The sequence below is a fragment of the Diadema antillarum genome, unplaced genomic scaffold (assembly GCF_040938485.1).
Source record: "Diadema antillarum isolate AM-2024a unplaced genomic scaffold, OU_Dant_1.0 seq00000854_RagTag, whole genome shotgun sequence".
NCBI classification, from domain to species: domain Eukaryota; kingdom Metazoa; phylum Echinodermata; class Echinoidea; order Diadematoida; family Diadematidae; genus Diadema; species Diadema antillarum.
The window spans coordinates 803,989-822,407 of record NW_027271725.1 but is presented as its reverse complement, the minus strand read 5'-3'; the positions used below and the strand labels follow the sequence as shown (position 1 = coordinate 822,407).

The 18,419-nt window shown below is 36.9% G+C and overlaps 1 pseudogene; it reads left to right on the top strand.

The window, feature by feature from the left end:
* The first annotated feature begins 3,972 nt into the window (after positions 1 to 3,972).
* LOC139740455 (uncharacterized) lies at positions 3,973 to 10,786 on the top strand (annotated as a pseudogene).
* The last annotated feature ends 7,633 nt before the right edge of the window (positions 10,787 to 18,419 follow it).

Sequence of the window (18,419 nt, the reverse complement as noted above, 5' to 3'; positions counted from 1 at the left end):
ACTCTGAAATAGTCCTGGGGCCCCAGATCAATGATAAGGCTTTGAAAAACATTGTCAAAACCTTAAGGGGAATCAAAAAAATTGAAATGGCCGAGATATCCAAAAACAAAGTAAAACAAAACAATCCTAATTAAAGCTGGGTCCCAACTTTTATTGGGATCGCTTTGTTTTGGATAGTTAAGTCATTTTAAAACCAATTTTCATCAAATGAACTTTTAATTCCTCTTGGAATTATGCTCTTTCATATTTCATATAGGAGTTTCTCATTATCTCAAAAATCATCAGCAAAAAACGTTGGAAACGTGAGCCCATCTCAACCGAAACTGTACTATCCCTTTGATGTGGAGCTCGTGGGCCTATTTTGATTCGCGGGCTGTATGACTCGTGGGTTGTATGACTCTTGGCTGTCGATATCGTGACGTGCAACCAAAAAAAAAAAAGTATTTTAGTCAGCAAAAGATCGCAAAACCGGCGCGGGGTTCGGAAGAGTCGTCAATTGTTTGTGGATGTCATTTTTAGTTCGGCGGGAATTTCACAAAATTTTAAAAGTTCTTTCAAACTTTTCAGCATCGTCGGTTGTGATTTGCTCTTAATTTGCAGCGAAAGCTTCGTCATGTGGGCATAACCTACTCAAGACATGCGAGATGTTCTTCGTGAAGCTTCCCAATACCCAGGGGGCAAGACAGGTTTACTAGACATGGGTTGTTGTAAAAGGTTGTTTGATATCAACATGTTCAGGAGACTCTCCTGAACAACATCTAGGTGGACTACTTTGCCAGTACAAGCAGATCCCAACAGTTTGGGGAATAATAAACAATATTGTGAATTATTACCTATACGAGGGAGTTTTGCGAGGCAATTCCGGTTGTTATTTTGCAGGGTTAAAGGTCAGCAGTCAATATGCTTTTCGCCACGTCGCTGTAACAGTATGTGCAAACAGTGCAATCTTCCGGTTTGGGGAGGTGGGAAAAGAAAGAGTGGAATCTCTCTCCCCACCTCCCTGCTTTAAACGTAAACATTCCGATCGACCACGAAAAGAAAACATTCCGGGACGTCCAGGGTGTCAGTTACACGCACCGCAGAAAAACGCTGATAAATCAACTCATACAAGGTCGACCACTTACAGCAGCACTAGGCAATAACTAGTCCATTTGTGATCAGTAATTGCACAGTGACCATCAGTTTTACAACTCTCAAACTTTAAACAGAGAAGTAAAAATAAAGTGTAAGAACGTTCAGAAGTTTGAAGTTTGAAGTTTACAACTACATGTATCTTTGAAGTTGGAGTTGAATGATATACAATGATGAGCACTTTTGCAATTATTCAACATGTTGATGGTCTACAGGTAGTCAAATGTGGCTTGATCTGTATCATATATAGTGTATAGCCGTATTTACATATTTTCTTAATCTACCTAGTGGGATAGGTAATAATTATGATATTGACTGGCCTTTCTTTCGGGAGGTACCTGATAAATATTGTCCGCACTGAAAACATATTGCCCTCGTTTTCGACTCGGGCAATATGCTTTCAGTTTGGGCAATATTTTCTGGTACCTCCCTCAGGGCCAGTCAATATTATATAAATATTTCCTTGTAAACATCATTTAACAATTGCACAGATTACGCAGATTTTTTTGTTTCGCTTTGCTGAAAGCAAGAATATCTAAAAAGGTCAAGGAGTTAAATCACAAACGAGGGGGTTTAAATCTTTGGAATTGAAGTGTAAAGACATGGTGCACGTTTTTAGTGAGTTCTATTAACTCTTGCACAAACACTAACACACGCACAAAAAAAATAAAAGTCTTGAAAATTCCAGGGGATGAGGGAGGGCAACTGACGCGGTAATGCCCTGATATTTTCCCTTTTCCCATCACTCATTTTTCCTCATGTCACAATCAGGACGTACGATTACGAACTCTAATTGGTTTATAGACGACTCTGTTTACTGTTGGTCTCGTTGGTCTTCTTTGCCTAGTGTCGGTCTCGTGAGCGGTGAGCCTCTTTTGCGTAGTGTCGGTCTGGTGGGCTTTGTTTGCCTAGTGTCGGTCTCGTGAGCCTTTTTTTGAGCCTCTTCGGCGTAATGTCGAACTGATGGGCTTTATTTGCCTAAGTGCCGAACTCATGGGCTGTATAACTCGTGGGCCTACTTCACTTGATGTCCAATTCGTGGGCTTTGTTCACGTAGTGTCGAACACGATGGCTGTATGAATTGTTATAAATTGTTAATGCTGGTGATTTCCCACTATATATATTGGAATTTATATGTACGTAATGTATCAACCTTATCTAGATTACAAGTTATGAAGAAAAATTTGGTAATAACATGTTCCTATTTTTGCGCTTTCAGGAAAGTTCGTCCTTGGGCGAATTTTAGCATGATTAAATGTGGCGGCCTTAACCCTCTGCAAAACACCTTTATATGCGGTTACTAAATGTCAAGTATAATCGTTAAGCAAAGATTCCCGTAATTTTGGCACCGATCGTTCAAAAAAAAAGTCCTATCTACCCAGACTGACTGATGACTTCTATCCTTTTTAAATCTCATTTTCAATGGTTAGCGTTGCTTTGTCATTGTCATTTCTGTCTAACCTTCTTTCATGTTTTCCATAACCCCTTCCTCTTTGTCTTTCATTTTGGCAACTCTCCTCCACAGGTATATTTCGACAGTACAGAGCTCACGCCGGTCAATCGATGTACAGCTCAGAGCGGGTCTAAATGGTTATATAAACGGTTTCCGTTTCCAACAAACCGATAAACATTACCCAGCTATGCTTCTGATAGCTATCAACAACCAAACTTAACAGTGATAACCAGGGAATCATCTGTTCCAGGCTCGTGTATACAAAAATTGTTTTAGTTTCTGTGGCACTTTCAATGAATAAGGACAACAACAGAGATTTGACAGTTTACCAAGACAAATATCAGTGTAAGTTGATTTTAAAAACACAAAAGCTGACGACATAGAAATAACAAGTGTACCCACGCATGCGCAGTACGTCAAGTCCTCGGCAAGCAAGTTTAGGCGTAGTGTGTCACGCACATACGCACACAAGCGAACAAACAAACGAAACTACCATTGACGCAGAGATAGAGGCTCAGAGACATGTGAAACGATATTACAACTTTATCATATCTTTATTCTTTTCTTCAATCTATACCGTTATCTGCGCATTCCTACAAACTGCTTGACACTTGCTTCCATAACCTTACTATAGGCATACCACGTGAGTAATGGCATACATTCATCAAGAATGCTGACACCTGTTACATAAACTGGAACTGTAAGTAATTCAATGCAGAAATTGTTTTCGTACTCTTTACATAAACACACACAAAGATATAGAACAAGATAAAAACGTTGACTTCCCATCGGCTCAACTTGAAATACAGGTATCAATACCGACCGGATTAAATCATGGCCCGAATCAAACATTTGATGTCGATTTTGATATTTGGTTTTTATTCTCGTCAATATCCTGCTGTCTCAGCATTTGCTATACAGCAGTCAAGTCAAACACAGATCGAAGCGTCTTTATCTATGGACAGACATGAATACTACCTTACAGTTAACAAGCTCAGAGACGGTCGCCACAAAAAATGTAGTATGCGAGATGCCACGTTTAGTGCCATTTGACCCAAGTATTATGAAATTTGTTCGGAAATCTGACCTAACGATTTGTCAGGGTCTAAAAATTAGCGTACATAAGAAATAAAGAGGTGCACTTCAATTTGAGTCAACTCAACAAACCGCCAGAGTTCTGCAAAGTAACTTATCCCGTCAGGCTAGATGATGATTCCCAGATATCGGAGGAAGCAGGTGTGTACACATTTTCGGGGAATCGTGTCAGCTTCGTCCCAGTCAGGCAGCTCCAGGAAAATAAGACACTGACTGACTTTCTTACCGTCACATGCGCTATACAAAGTGAAAACGAACAAAAAACACTTCATGTCGATACGTTGGCAAGGGTGATGGAAGATCCCAAGAGAGCAAAAGATGCGAAGACCAAGCAAAAGAGGGCAGGCTTGAATGGGCTCGACTTGAACGTCATGATGTTGGCTATCGACTCCACGTCGAAGATGAACTTCATCCGTCATATGCCGAAGTCTCTCTCATTTCTTGAGGAAGACCCACAGACCGTTGTCTTCAACAGCTACAACATCGTGGGACAAGCAACTGCTGGGAACATGATACCGATGTTGACCGGAAAATACGAAGACGAACTGCCCCTGATTCGCAAAAATCTCTATGCAAATGCCTCGTTTGTTGATGATTATCCGTTGGTATGGAAGGAATTCGAGAACGCTGGTTACGTTACCATGTTTGCAGAAGATCGTCCGGATATATCTATGTTTAACAATAAATTTACTGGTTTCAAGAAGCAACCCACGGACCACTATATGCGGACGTTCTGGAGAGCTGTTGATGTCCACAGGCGAGGACTGTGCGTTGGATCAGATTTTCAGCACAAGATCATGTTGGATTATATGAAAGACTATGTAACATCTTATCCAGATAATCTAAAGTTTGGCTTGTTTTTTCTCTCTGAGCCGGCGCATGATGACATGAATGCATTGGGTGTTATGGATGAAGACCTACTTTCGTTTCTGGAGTCAATGAAGCAATCAGGAAATCTGAATAAAACTCTTCTCATCTTATTCGGCGATCACGGTGCTGGTTACCTTGGATTTCGCCATCTTTTACAAGGTAGACTGGAAGAACGCCTGCCGTTTATGGCTTTCATTCTTCCCCCAGAGCTTCACCGTTTCACGTCCCGATATAGAGCGGAACGTGATGACCAACGCAGACCGCTTGACCACTCCTTTCGACATCCACGCGACTCTCAGGTCCGTCATCGATTTCAGCTGGGAAGGGCAGGCGAAGAGGGGTATCAGCCTCTTATCGACACCCGTATCTACTGAGAGGAGGTGCAGCGATGCAGACATACCGGACCACTATTGTGCTTGCTTTGAATATGAAGAAATCAACCAAGCAGAGTTTAATCAGGTACTGTATCACTAATTATTTCATTCTAATCTCTGCTCACAATGATAGCAATACTACTGTAAGTGACTTGTTGTTGTGGAGCGTGAGATGAGAAGTTTGATGAAAATCATCAGTACAACAACAGATCGTTGAAAGCTCGTTTCAAATCAGGCACATAATAGGCCTGTTGACCACTGGGATCAAAGAAAATGTTGTGGCAAATGGCGTCCCATTTCATGTGTTGATGGTTTGGAGAAAAACTCAACATTCGTTACATCATCAAAACGAATTGATATATGCTCAGGGTTCATGAGGAACACTATTTTTAATCTGGTGATGTTCCTTATTACGAAGATTCTTTATTCCGGAAATTGCAAATTATCTATACCCAAATGTTCGTTAATCCAACAACAAGAGCAGGGTTCGTTAATCCGAACATTTGTTTTATTATGTTATTTCGAGGACTCGTTAATCCGAAAGTGAAATAAGCTTGATCTGAAAGTACGTTAATTCGTAAATGACATAAGGTTCGTTAATCTGAAAATGAAAAGAAGGTGCGTACTTACATCGAACCATCAGAATTACAAACCTTATTTCATTATTGGATTAACGAATCTGAGGAATAACGGACCCTTTTCCATTTTCGGGTTAACAAATTTAAACCTTCCAAAGTTCCAACCTTATCTTATTTTATTTTTTAACGAATCTTCGGAATTATTTTGTTTTCGGATTCGTGATCCTTCGAAATTTCAAACACTTCCGAATGACGGACCCTTTTCCAGTTTTGGGTCAACGAACCTTCCAAAGTACCAATCCTATTTAATTTCTCTTTTTTTATCAACGAATCTTCGGAATAGTGACCATATTTTATTTTCGGATTCGTGAACCTTCAAAATTTCAGACACTTCGGAAAAGGAACCGTCAGAGTAATCTACGGAAAAGAGAAGTTTGTTTTTTTATTTCCGAATTAACGAATATTTGGAATAACGGACTTTGTGAATAACGAACTGTACAATGCTCAAATCATGGCTTTGAGAACCACATATTCCAAGTTTGGATCTTCCACGAACACAACTTAGACAGTCTCTTCGCCCCACTTTTCAATAAACGCCCACTGATCGGCTTTGATTTATTCATTTTTTGTTTTCACATAGCAAGACTTTATTCAAACAAATGTTTCTGGATGTTGTTGCCTATAGCCTTGTCTACACGGTATTCCAGTGAATAACAATAGAATAATATTAATTATCATCATTATTATATAAAGTATAATAATAGTATAATTAGATTGCAAAAAAAAAAGCTATTTGCATAATCATGTGCAAATGCTGGTTATTAGTTGTTGTTGTTGTTGTTTTGATTGTTTGTTTTTTTGCCGTTCACGATCGATGGAAAATTGTGACATCAGCAGGCCATTAATTTTCATATTCATATCAACAGTTCGACAGTGTCTTTGCAGAAATTAGCAAAACGGTCCAAATTTCTACTCAACTTTGATCGCATTTTCACAGTGTTGCTCGTAATATTGTGCTGTTTCATTTAAGTCTCAACTTTTAAGTGGTTTGAATTCCCTTACACCAATGATAATATGTACATTTCTACAGTAACCCCCCCCCCCGAACTTGATGGAATAAACATTGTGTAAACTTGTGTTCCAGGTGGAGGGTGCGGTACATTTCACGATGAAATCATTAAATGCCATCACCAGTCATGCACGAGACAAGTGCTCCTTGCTCCGTCTCTCGGCCATAGCGTCCCACTACCGTCTGGTTTCTCGTCAAAGGGTAAGAGTTACTCTAGCTATTAAAACGTGTCGTTTGTAGGTATTACATGATCAGACTTTTCCTTAAACCACTTCTTTGGCTTACTTTTTTGGTTAGTAGATAGGTTTCCCCTAAATTCACTTAATATGCTTGACGGTCGTGTGCGACGTTGTTGTTGTTGTTGTTGTTGTTGTTGTTGTTGTTATTGTTGTTTTTATTGCCGTCTTCAGCTAAAATATACACAATCTGAAAGAAAGAAAAAATACAGTATGAAGATACGGGTTACTGCCCGTTCAGCCATATTTGCAAAATAAGGCTGTTCTTCCTCAGAGTTCCATATTTACAATACATATAATAATACACTGTATACACAAAACATGAAAAAGAAATGCTTAATGAAAAATCATTTACAGGTACAGCAACAGTCTACAATAATCAGAGATAAGTATACAAAGAAAAGAAGAGTAAGGAAAATAAAAGAAAAAGAGAAAATAAATTGATGTAAGTTCTGAGTCATCCAGGTAACGCTCAAAAAAGGTACAAAAAATGACTCGATTAATCTGGACTTAATTCCGAGAACGGTTTCACACGCGATCCTGAACGCTTCATCAGTTCGTCGCAAGACGAGCTGATAAAGCGCCCAGGATCGAACGCGAAACCGTCCAGATGAATTAGTTTATTTGTAGTACTTTTAAAGAAAAAAATAAACCTTTATAAAGAAGCATGACCAAAAAAAGCAAAACAAAAAAGCAAAACAAAACAAGAACAGAACAGGTGCCATGTTTGGTACTTCATTGTTTCTGTTTTTTCTATCTTACTACAATGATCTATCTAGATAATCAGATAATAACGTTTGGAAAAAATCTTAAAGGTACCTGTTTACCATTGGGAGCAGTGGTAATTTTTTTTTTCGAGATATCACATTTGATGTATACGTGTAGATCAGTTGTATCACAAAACATCCTACTATATAGATTGTGCAATAAAGCCTAAAATATAACGAGATATCCCTATTTTTCTCAATAAACCATAACTGGAGACGGTTTAGTCTGGAAACAGTTTCATCACAACTATTGTTCACATCATTTTTTTTTTGTATTTAACAATACTTACATTGATTATACTGATTCAAATTTTTACATTGGTTGTTTCTATTCCTAGCTCACATATTTGTTTTGTTTGATAGATACTTTATTTTCTGCAAATCAATATACATAATTTACAGTATCATGAACATGTAGGAAATATACAAAGTTAATTCAACACAGAGTCGTTTGACTTGCATAAACAACGATATACATAAGTTACATGAACATGTAGGAAATATACAAAGTGCATTTAACACAGAGTCGTTTGACTTTCATAAACAACGATCTAAAAGGAAATTAATGATAATAGATAATATACAATATGCATGTCTATGCAGCAGGGATTACAATAACAATTGTAGTTAAAAAACGATTATGCAGAGGGCCGCCATTATAAGCATCGCTTGAAAAGAAGAACTATTTTGAAGCACTAAAGCAGGGTATTTGTTTCATCTGCAAATGGTAAATAAATTGTACTATCTTTAAGGTTAATGCATTACGAATTTCTTTGGGCAATTGATTATACATTGGTATTCCCTATTGGCTTAGGTTGGTTCAAATTCTAATTTGACGAAGTAAATAATTCAAAATTCTTCTAGAGCTGTTATCAGACATATAGTTTGGAAAAATTCAAACAAAAATACAATCATCATACTCATAACTATGTTTAATATATATACATATATATATATATATCTGCAGTAAAATGATTCCCAGTCCAAAATATCATGAATATGTTGAGAAGAACATGGATTTACTCTTATAATCGTACGGTTCGCCCTATTCTGTAGTTTTTGAAGGGTTGACAGGGATCCTTGTGGACCGGAGTATACCAGATTACGTTCCCGTAATCAAAACGGATTTATTGTATATCTAATTCAAACTTTATTTATTTACAATATGTCTTAATGATTTGTTCTGTGACACCCATTGATCCAAAACTTGCATTTCCTTGTTTGAAATGGACTTTCTACGTCTTTATTGGAGTATAGTAAATAAGTGTATCATCCGCATGACTGAAGAATGCGAGGTAGGTCGTTAACGAAAACACAAAACAGCGGAGGGCCAAGGAGAGAGCCCTGAGGTACACCATGGGTTAAGTACAATCAGACTGTGCATTGTTGACCGTAGTCACTATCATCCAGCCATTTAGATAACTCTTCATGTGTAACACCATATACCAATACTATGAAGACAATTAAATTTGTTTAGCATTACTTTGTGATCGACAGTGTCAAACGCTTTCCGAAGGTCGACGAAAATTACCCCGGTGTATTCAACTTCATCCATGGCCAAAAACCACTCACCATAGTTACCTTTACAAGGGCAGTCACAGTGCAATGATTTGCCCTGAATCCGGACTGAAAGGGTGTTTAGTCACTGTTAGATGGTGTGATAAGCTGATAACAAATAAAACTATGCGCTCGAGTAATGTCGAAATACAAGGAAGTAGAGAAATATGCCTGTAATTATCAGGGTTCGACTTATCTCTTTTTTTTTTAAATATGTGAAGGCGTGAAAGACAAACAGCTGAAAGGCAAACAGTCAGGAGAAACGATGCTTTTATGCAGCCTTGGGCAAAGTAAAAGATATAAAGTTCTAACAGCTCGACCACTCCGAGTGCTACCATTTCTCGAATCTTCGCAATGTCAATATATACCGGGTGTGCCAAAAAAAGCGGAACGGTGGATTTTCAGTACCTTGCGTTCTAAAAGTGATATATTTTCTTAAATCATTAGAAAGAGCATCTTCCGCAGAAGTAAATGATACAGATTGTACCAAAATCATTAAATTTGTTTCAGCACTATTTATTCTACGCTAATTTCGGTAAATATAGTCATTTTCAAATTTCGCTGGATTTTTGCGAGGTATGAGATAATAATTTGGGTACGGCGAATTGTGTAAGCTCGTTGATCCATGTCAAGAAAAGATACAGCTTTCACATTGGGCGCGGGGCAGGAAAGACAGTGTGTGTGTGTGTGTGTGTGTGTGTGTGTGTGTATGTGAAAGCTCTATACTGAGTATCTTTTGTTGACATGGATCAACGAGCTTACACACAATTTACGGTATGGAACGCGCCCAAATTATCATCTCATACGTCGCAAAAATCCAGCGAATTTTAATGATTTTGGTATCATTGTCTTCTGCGGAAGATGTTCTCTCTTATGATGTCAAAAAATATATCACTTTAAGAACGTAAAGTACTGAAAATTCACGCCGTTCCGTGTTTTTTTTTTTTTTTTTTTTTTGACGCCCGGTATAGATTTAGGTCTATGTAGTTCATAATATGTTAAATACCAATTTTGAGTATGTATATATGTGTATATTCTTATTGTAAATATCAAATGAATATATGAAAACAGATGTACAATGCACATGGCGCATGTAATATCATTCAAAAAGCGCTTTCTTTGGAGAAAAAGAGGCTAGAGTGTATCTTCGGGTTTATCGGTATATGAACTGTGGCTTGTATTCCTTAAACATGTGAATCTGAGTGGAGTGAAGGTAGAGCATTAATTTAGACATGGAACAGTGTCTAAATGCGTCTTCCATGACGGAAGCAAAGTACAAAGTTATTTTTACTCGTTAAGATTTTTTTTTTTCGCTTTTCAGAATTTTCCTTTTGTGCCTTTTCTCACGCTGTCAAACAGGAGAAAACGTTCCCGAATGTCAGGAGAGGCTCGGAAGATAACAATACAGTGCGTTCTCCCGATGAACCATCTTCAGACCAGGCAAACACATGGACGTCTTACTTGGTTACTATAGAAACGAGTCCGGGAGGTGGTCTCTTTGAGGCAACGGTGCAAGTTCGTCGGCGGAGAGACGGAAACTCTTTCGACTTTCAGCTGGGTGGAGACATAAGTCGTATCAATAGATATGGTCACCAAGCGGACTGCATCAGGGACATTGACTCTCTTCTTACCCAATACTGTTTCTGCCGAACATAACCTACTGGCAAATTGGATTTTAAGTTAAAAATTTTGTCGTATATAAAATTATGATAGACCTATACTAGTTTGGTTGGTTGGTTGAATGGTTTATTCATCATCAAACTTCGCAGCCGAATGGCTGGATTGCGTCTGATTTACATCGATAAAAATACAGCGAGACAAAATAAATTACATATACAAAACACGAACAAAATACAATCATTACGACGACAACAACAATTCATCAGTACATCAATAGTGACATTACATTCAGTATATAAATCATATTACAACAAAGGCAGAGTTGAATGAAAAGGAAGATTAAACCCGGTTTACATATTATGTAACTTATATCCTCCATTATTGACATATCACAACCCTTTCAGCTAATAAAGGGGGTATAGAAGAAGAGAGGAGGCGTGGAATGAGGAATGTTGAGAGATAGAGAGTGCTACATGTATATAGTGTGAGGCTGAGACAGGAACAGAGTGAAGGGGGAGAGGAGAAAGAAGAAAGAAAGGCTTGGGGAGGAGAAAAGTGGGGCACAGAGGGAGAGCAGGAGAAATGTAAGTATAAAGAAGAAGAAGAAGAGGAATGAGTAGATTGGAAACGGAAGGAAAGAAATGGAAAGAAGCTGTATGCATCTGGATAAATATAAAAACAGACAATTCAAACATAATGAACATACAGATGTAAGCACATAATTGCACTTCACTTGAAATAAGGACAAATACTTACAAAAACATATATATCTATGTAAACTTCTGCATATAAATACTTCAAATTATTTTTCTTTTGCGGGACAATCCATGAATCAAAACCATTTCATTTTCAATTTCAATTTCAATTTCAATTTATTTTCATACTTCTCAATGAAGGAATGTACATCAAATATAATAAAAACATAGTGAATCATAATATCCGGCTTGGATGTACAGTAAATTAATGTAAGAATATAAAACATATAGTGGTCAATCATCGTACGTTTGGTTCTATGTATAACGCTAAAGAAATATGACGGAACCAGCTTAAAAGCGAGCTTGTTAAGCGTAGGTCCCAAATTCTGAACAGAGTGTAAAGATGAGGAGCACGGATGCAACGTAGGACCAAAATAAAGAGAAACAAAAATGAAAGGCAAAAATACCTGGTGCACTAACAGAATCTTCTCAATACATTAATAGTGCATGATATACAGACAACCACATTCTGCAGATGTAAGAACAGTTGATTTAACAATTTTGACAATAGTGTTTTAGTATGATTTGAATAATGGTGAAAAGAGAACAACTCGACATGCGAGTCCTCGGAGGAGATACGGAAACCTAAAGAGTGACTAAGTACTAACATTCAAAGAAAATTTGGAATTAATTAGAATTACCAGCCAGTATAGCACTGAGGGGAATACAACAAGCCAGCTGTTCACGCGTTCCGAAGTCTTAGGGTACCAAAAGGGGTACTGGTGTGAAAGAATTTAAGAGGGCAAGCAGAGAGGCTTAACTGATTTGAATAACAACAACCAACACAGCAGGAAAAGGCACATAAACAAGAAAGAAGGAAATTTCAATGGACTTACGCAATGTAATTATTCAATAAATTATGTCTTAATTTGTATTTGAAGGTCGACAAAGACAAACAACCTGCGAGTTCTATGGGGAGATCGTTCCAGTACTTCGGCCCTGTATACATAATTGTTTTTTTTTTTTCGCAAAAATGGTTCGGGTACGTGGTAGGTGATAATCGTCACGTTGGCGGGTGGGATAGTTATGAATAGAGTAATTTCTTTTAAACATATGCAAAAAAAATATCAGGAAGATCATTTTTGGATAATTTGTACATGAATATCCCTAAATTGTAATAAAAAAAATCTGACAATTTCAAAATTTTGTTCTTATGGAAAAATTCATCTGTATGAGATAGATACCCAGTCTTATTAATTATTCTAATAGCTCGCTTTTGTAAGAGAAAGAGCGAGTCAAGCAAAGACTGGGTCGTGTTACCCCATGCCAGTATTCCGTAGTTGAGGTAAGGGGAAATCAAAGTCGAGTATATAATTTGCAATATATTGGTGGGGAAGTAATATTTCAGTTTATTTAGAATTCCTGCATTCCTAGATAAAACTTTGGTTAAAAAGTTGATGTGAGACTTCCAAGATAAATCGCTATCAATATACAGTCCTAGAAACTTAACACTATCAACCTTCGTTAAATTAATGCCATTAATTTGGACATGACCAGGAATAAATTGCAAAGAGTTACTGAACAGCATATAATATGTTTTATCAATGTTTAGTGATAACTTGTTGGCATGAATCCAGGATTGAACAAGTTTCAATTCGCTGTTTAACATATGAGTAAGCGTATTAGAATTACGATGTGAAAGAAATAAATTTGTGTCATCTGCAAAGCATATAAAAGAAAGAATCTCTGATTTTGGAGGTCATTTATGTACAAGATGAATAGTAGCGGCCCGAGTAGGGAACCCTGGGGGGACACCACATGTAATTGATTTCATTGAGGACTCATGACCATTAAGATAAACATACTGCTTTCTATCAGTAAGATAATCTCTAAACCATTCTAAAGCCGTCCCGCGGCTGTTCTTGATTCAAAATCACATTCTTGATTCAAAATCACATTCAAAATCACATTCAAAATCACATTCAAAATCACATTCGTCCTAGCACAAATGCAGTTGAAATTATGCTGGTATATGCATGGCTCTTTGTATCTTAGTTCTTTAATTTGTGTGTGTGTGTGTGTGTGTATGTGTGTGTGTGTGTGTGTGTGTGTATGTATGTATCTAATGTAAGTGTGTGTGTGTAGGGTGTGTCATTTTCTTTTGCGGGAAATGTTAGAATTGCCTTTGTATTTCCTAAAGATGGATTATAAAACAGATTCTATTATTCCAACCACCTGTGTCTCTTATCCAATAAATGTGTGAATGAATCCCGTGTTTAATGAGGTAAACAATAAAATAGACTCGAGTGAAGAAATCAGCTCATGTCAAGAAACTTTGATAAGGTATCCTGGAATTCCATTTTCATATTATAGTTACCAGCATTCAACCAGGCATTGCCATAATATAAAGTTCACGTTTATAGATTATCGCTATCCTGGATCTGTTGCTTTAGTCGATTGTGTTAATGTTCTGTGAAACATGCAAGGTGCAATCAAAATCCAGAGACAGTGTTAAAACGATCATGTGCCATATAGATAATGTGAAAATGATATTTCCTCAGACACTACGGTTTTTTACCCTTTGCCTTCATAAAAAAGGAAAAATAAATATTAGAAACATTTTTTTTTTTCTAAAGATAGAGCCATTTTGCATTTTTGCTCTTGTCAATTGTGCTTACATTAATCTGACATTTTTCATAGCTCATGAAATGTTCACTTTGTGTTCTGCAAGCTTATGCAGGAATGTACATTCAATTATTTTTATCTTCAAATATCAAACATAAGTTTTTATGTTTGTATGAAAAAATGCAATATTCAAATCGAATCAGAATCTGCGCATCTACAAGTTGACGATTGAACACCAAATTTGCTGATATTATTCATGTGATTATATATTTCATCGTTGAGAGACTTTCTTTACATGCATTCCTCGTCCACTATTCTTGTCATGCATGTAATGATTTGGGTGCTGTTCGTTATTCCGAAGGCACGCTATTCCGAAGGGTCGTTATTCCGAAGGGTCGTTAATCCGAAACACGCAATTTCCTATACCTAGAGGTTCGTTAATCCGAAAATGAAAAAGGGTTCGTTAATCCGAAAATTTGTTTCGTTATTCCGAAGGTTCGTTATTCCGAAGATTGGTTAATCCGAAAATGAAATTCTGAACAATGAACCTTCGGAATAACGAATCTTAGGAATAAAGAGCCTTCGGAATAACGAAGCTTCGGAATAACGAGCTGTAACCGATGATTTTAGCATGCGTAGAGGTTTTGATGCAATTGCATCAACTCAACATCTAAGAACGCTCATGGACATTGATTTTCGTGCTGAGATTTTGGGTCACACTTAATTATATCAGTCCATGATATAGCGTTGTACTCTGTGTAGCTTGTTCTACCCTTTGCATTTGGTTGCACATTGTGAGTTTATTCGATTACGCATTGTACGTGTTGTATATTGTATTGATGTATTTTCATTCAAAGCACTATATTCATCAAGTTTTCCAGAGGAAAGTTACATTCGGAAAAGATGGATTCGATGTCATGTGATTTATCTGTTGCTTGAATTGAGGTTATCCTATTTGTCATGCAGATTTCATGGTCTGTTATCACTGCCTCGATATAGTGAAAAGAGATGAGAGGGCGTAAGGGCCTACCTAAGGGGGCGCTAATTACAGCTTATATACCCGTGAATTAATTCATCTCCATAATCATTCGGACTGATACAAACTCTGTTTCATTTACCCTTATGTCATACAATGTTCAGTCAGTTAGTTACGTTCAGTTATCTTTTTTTCCAACTATATTTAGTACAGTAACATATGCTCTGCACTAAAACACGCCACCTAAAGACATTTACGGATGAACTGTTTCCACGCAAAGCTGTAATATGATATTCGCTTATGACATGAATATACTAGTAACACTCATGCTGCTTGGGCACAATAACATTGTACTCACACAATGGTAAGAATGCGGTCACACCATCTGAATGAGAGCATTGCATTTCAACTCTTTTATGATTCTTGAAGGGATAGTATAGTTTTGGTTGAGATTGGGGCTTCAGGTTTCCAATCTTTTTGAAAGATAATGATAAACCTCATATGAATTATGAAAGAGCACGTAATTCCAAGATGGATTCAAAGTTCATTTGATGAAAATTGGTTTTTGAAATGGCTACGATATCAAAAACAAAGGGATCTTAATACTAGTACCAGGTGGGATCAACTTTTTATTAAGATCGATTTGTTTTACTTTGTTTTCGGATATCTCTGCCATTTCAAAACCGATTTTCATCAAATAAACTTTTAACTCCTCTTTTAATCTTTCAGAATTGTATGCTATAACGTTTTATAAGTGTTTTCTTAATATCGCACAAAAAGTATGAAGCTCAATCTTCATGTCAATTTAAGCAAAAGGCCTACTATACTATACCTTTAAGTATCATTCTCCCATTTGATATGCATGCACGGTACACATCTGGGCCATTGAAATAAACTATGCAGAAAAGGCATCCATCCGTGTCCAATGCACCATAGCATCGCAGCATATATAGTACATGTATTATTTCAATGGCGAATAATATCGCATATGGAGGTATGAACTACATTCTCTTCGGAAAACTGCATTGGAATGATATGCAGCCATACTTCCAACAACATAGACAGACGCAAATCTAATTGGTTTGAACGAGGTAAGTTTTTTAGACTGTGAACTTGGTACTTTGCTGCTGTTTCGACATCCTTAAGCACGGCGAAGTGCATGTCCCTGCATTCAATTCCTATACTAATTTTGTTTTTAGCTACGAGAAAAGGCTCTTTCTATATTTTGCGCAGCACGGCGTTGTAACCCATTCGTAAAAGCATAACGTAACCAGTAGAGTATATAGCGATTGACTGTATTCAAGTTTATCTTAACTGTAAAATAAATTACGTATAACAGGGTTTCATTCAGGTTTATATGGCACTGTTGAAAATCGGATGACTTGAAGACTTCGCAAGAGTGTTATTGATCAAGTAATCTTTCCAGACAGGGACAAAGGGAGGGAGAGAGAGAGAGCAGTATGAACTATCGACTTAAACTTACAAGTGCCCGATCAGTGATTGTATAGTGTGAATCATAATAGCTAAACTCCACTTACAGGTATTACATGCACGCTCACTTACCCCTCCACCCCCGTTAATTAAAAGATGACGGGCCAAAATCTGCTACGTATACATTTCTGACCAGATTTCTACATCATAATGTTAAATAATCATGTCTAATCAGGTTTTTGTTCATTTCGTATTGTAAAAAACATGCCAATAACAAGAAAATTGTACATGACATGTATTCTTGATATACATTGTATTCTGGTTTGCACCATACAGAGGGCATTATCAAAAGACTTGTTTTGTCGAAATACATACGAACGAACTCACATCCTAAACACACACACCCTTTTTATAATATGACATCTAAGTATACATAGAAAGACTTTTCAGTCTTCGCTGAATAATGCCTCTCCCTAAATTGTGTCACTGAGGTTGATTTATTGATAATAGGTTGATATTCACTCTATTGTAAACCTGCATGCATACACAACCACTGATGCTTGAAGTTCCATTCAGGACGGTATTTGAGTGGGCTTTAATCAAAGAAATTGTTCTTATATACGATTTTTTTTTTTGGCTTTATTATACATAAAGTAATCATTATGTATCAGACAAAGAAAATTGTATAGGCAGCATCAAACTTAAAAAGAATTTCAACATTTCACGAGTTTTACTGTAACGTTAGCCAACACTATTGATGGCATGATGAAGAAATGACAATGGCATCGCCTCACATGGCTCCAATAGGCCTTGATATGAAATGAATTTCGGTTTCTTACATGAAATCAAACAGTGATTTTTATCCAATTGTAGTTTTAGGGAAAGGGGTTACAGTTTCTAATTCATCAACAACTGTATATAATGCCTTTGTGCACGAACAAAATAATGGAAGATTATTGTCAAGTGATGGCATACCTCTCACTATTTGCTTGTGTGGCTTTTAAGAATATGATGCTTAAAGAAAACGTGACGAATGCTAAGACGTTCATAACTTTCTTTTTTGTACGGCAGAATTTACTGTTATTAAAATCATTTTTCAGTTCATTTCAGTTTAATTGAGATTTATTTCCATTTGTTCACGAAAATCGTCACAAAACACAAAGTACACGTGACGTTACACAATTATTATTCCATCATTTTCTAGAAAATACATTTTGAAAGTATCATTAAGTATAATAAATTAATCACACAATTTCATTAAATAACCAAAAATCAGTGTACACTTGGAAGTCTGAACTACAGGTGGAATCGATTCTCAAGATATTATCTTTGCAGGATGAGTTCGGCAGTTTGCTAGACAGACAGAGTTGTATTTTTGGAACTTTATTACCCTTTGAATGATTTCAGTGAGTACTGATTTTTTTAATCTTTCCTCTAAAAGTGCAAATATACATCATTTTCCATTTTTCATTATTAAAGAACTACTCAAGCGAAATCAAAAGTATAGATGGTAAAGATTACAGAATAACAACATGTATGACTTCTGTGACTGTGGGAGTAGTTATGTGTTTGCCTATATATATACATTTTTGCTATAATCTATTGAATGATTTTGTTTATTCAGTTATGTATCATTATGTTTCATCTTTAGCTCATTTATGATGGAAATCTTCGAATGAATCTGCTCCGTAAAATAACCTAAGGATCGATACTAGCATGATACACCTGTATACACACGGCATAATGACCACTGATCTCTGTGTAAACTATTATAGAGATCAGTGCATAACGACCCACCTTCAATCACGCGCACACATGATGACAACGTGAACACACTACCAAATACAGGCAGAGGTCAGGAGACCTATACAATAATGACTGAGCGCCACCATGACCTTGTTTACACTTATCACGGACGAATTGCGCATGATTATCATCTGCC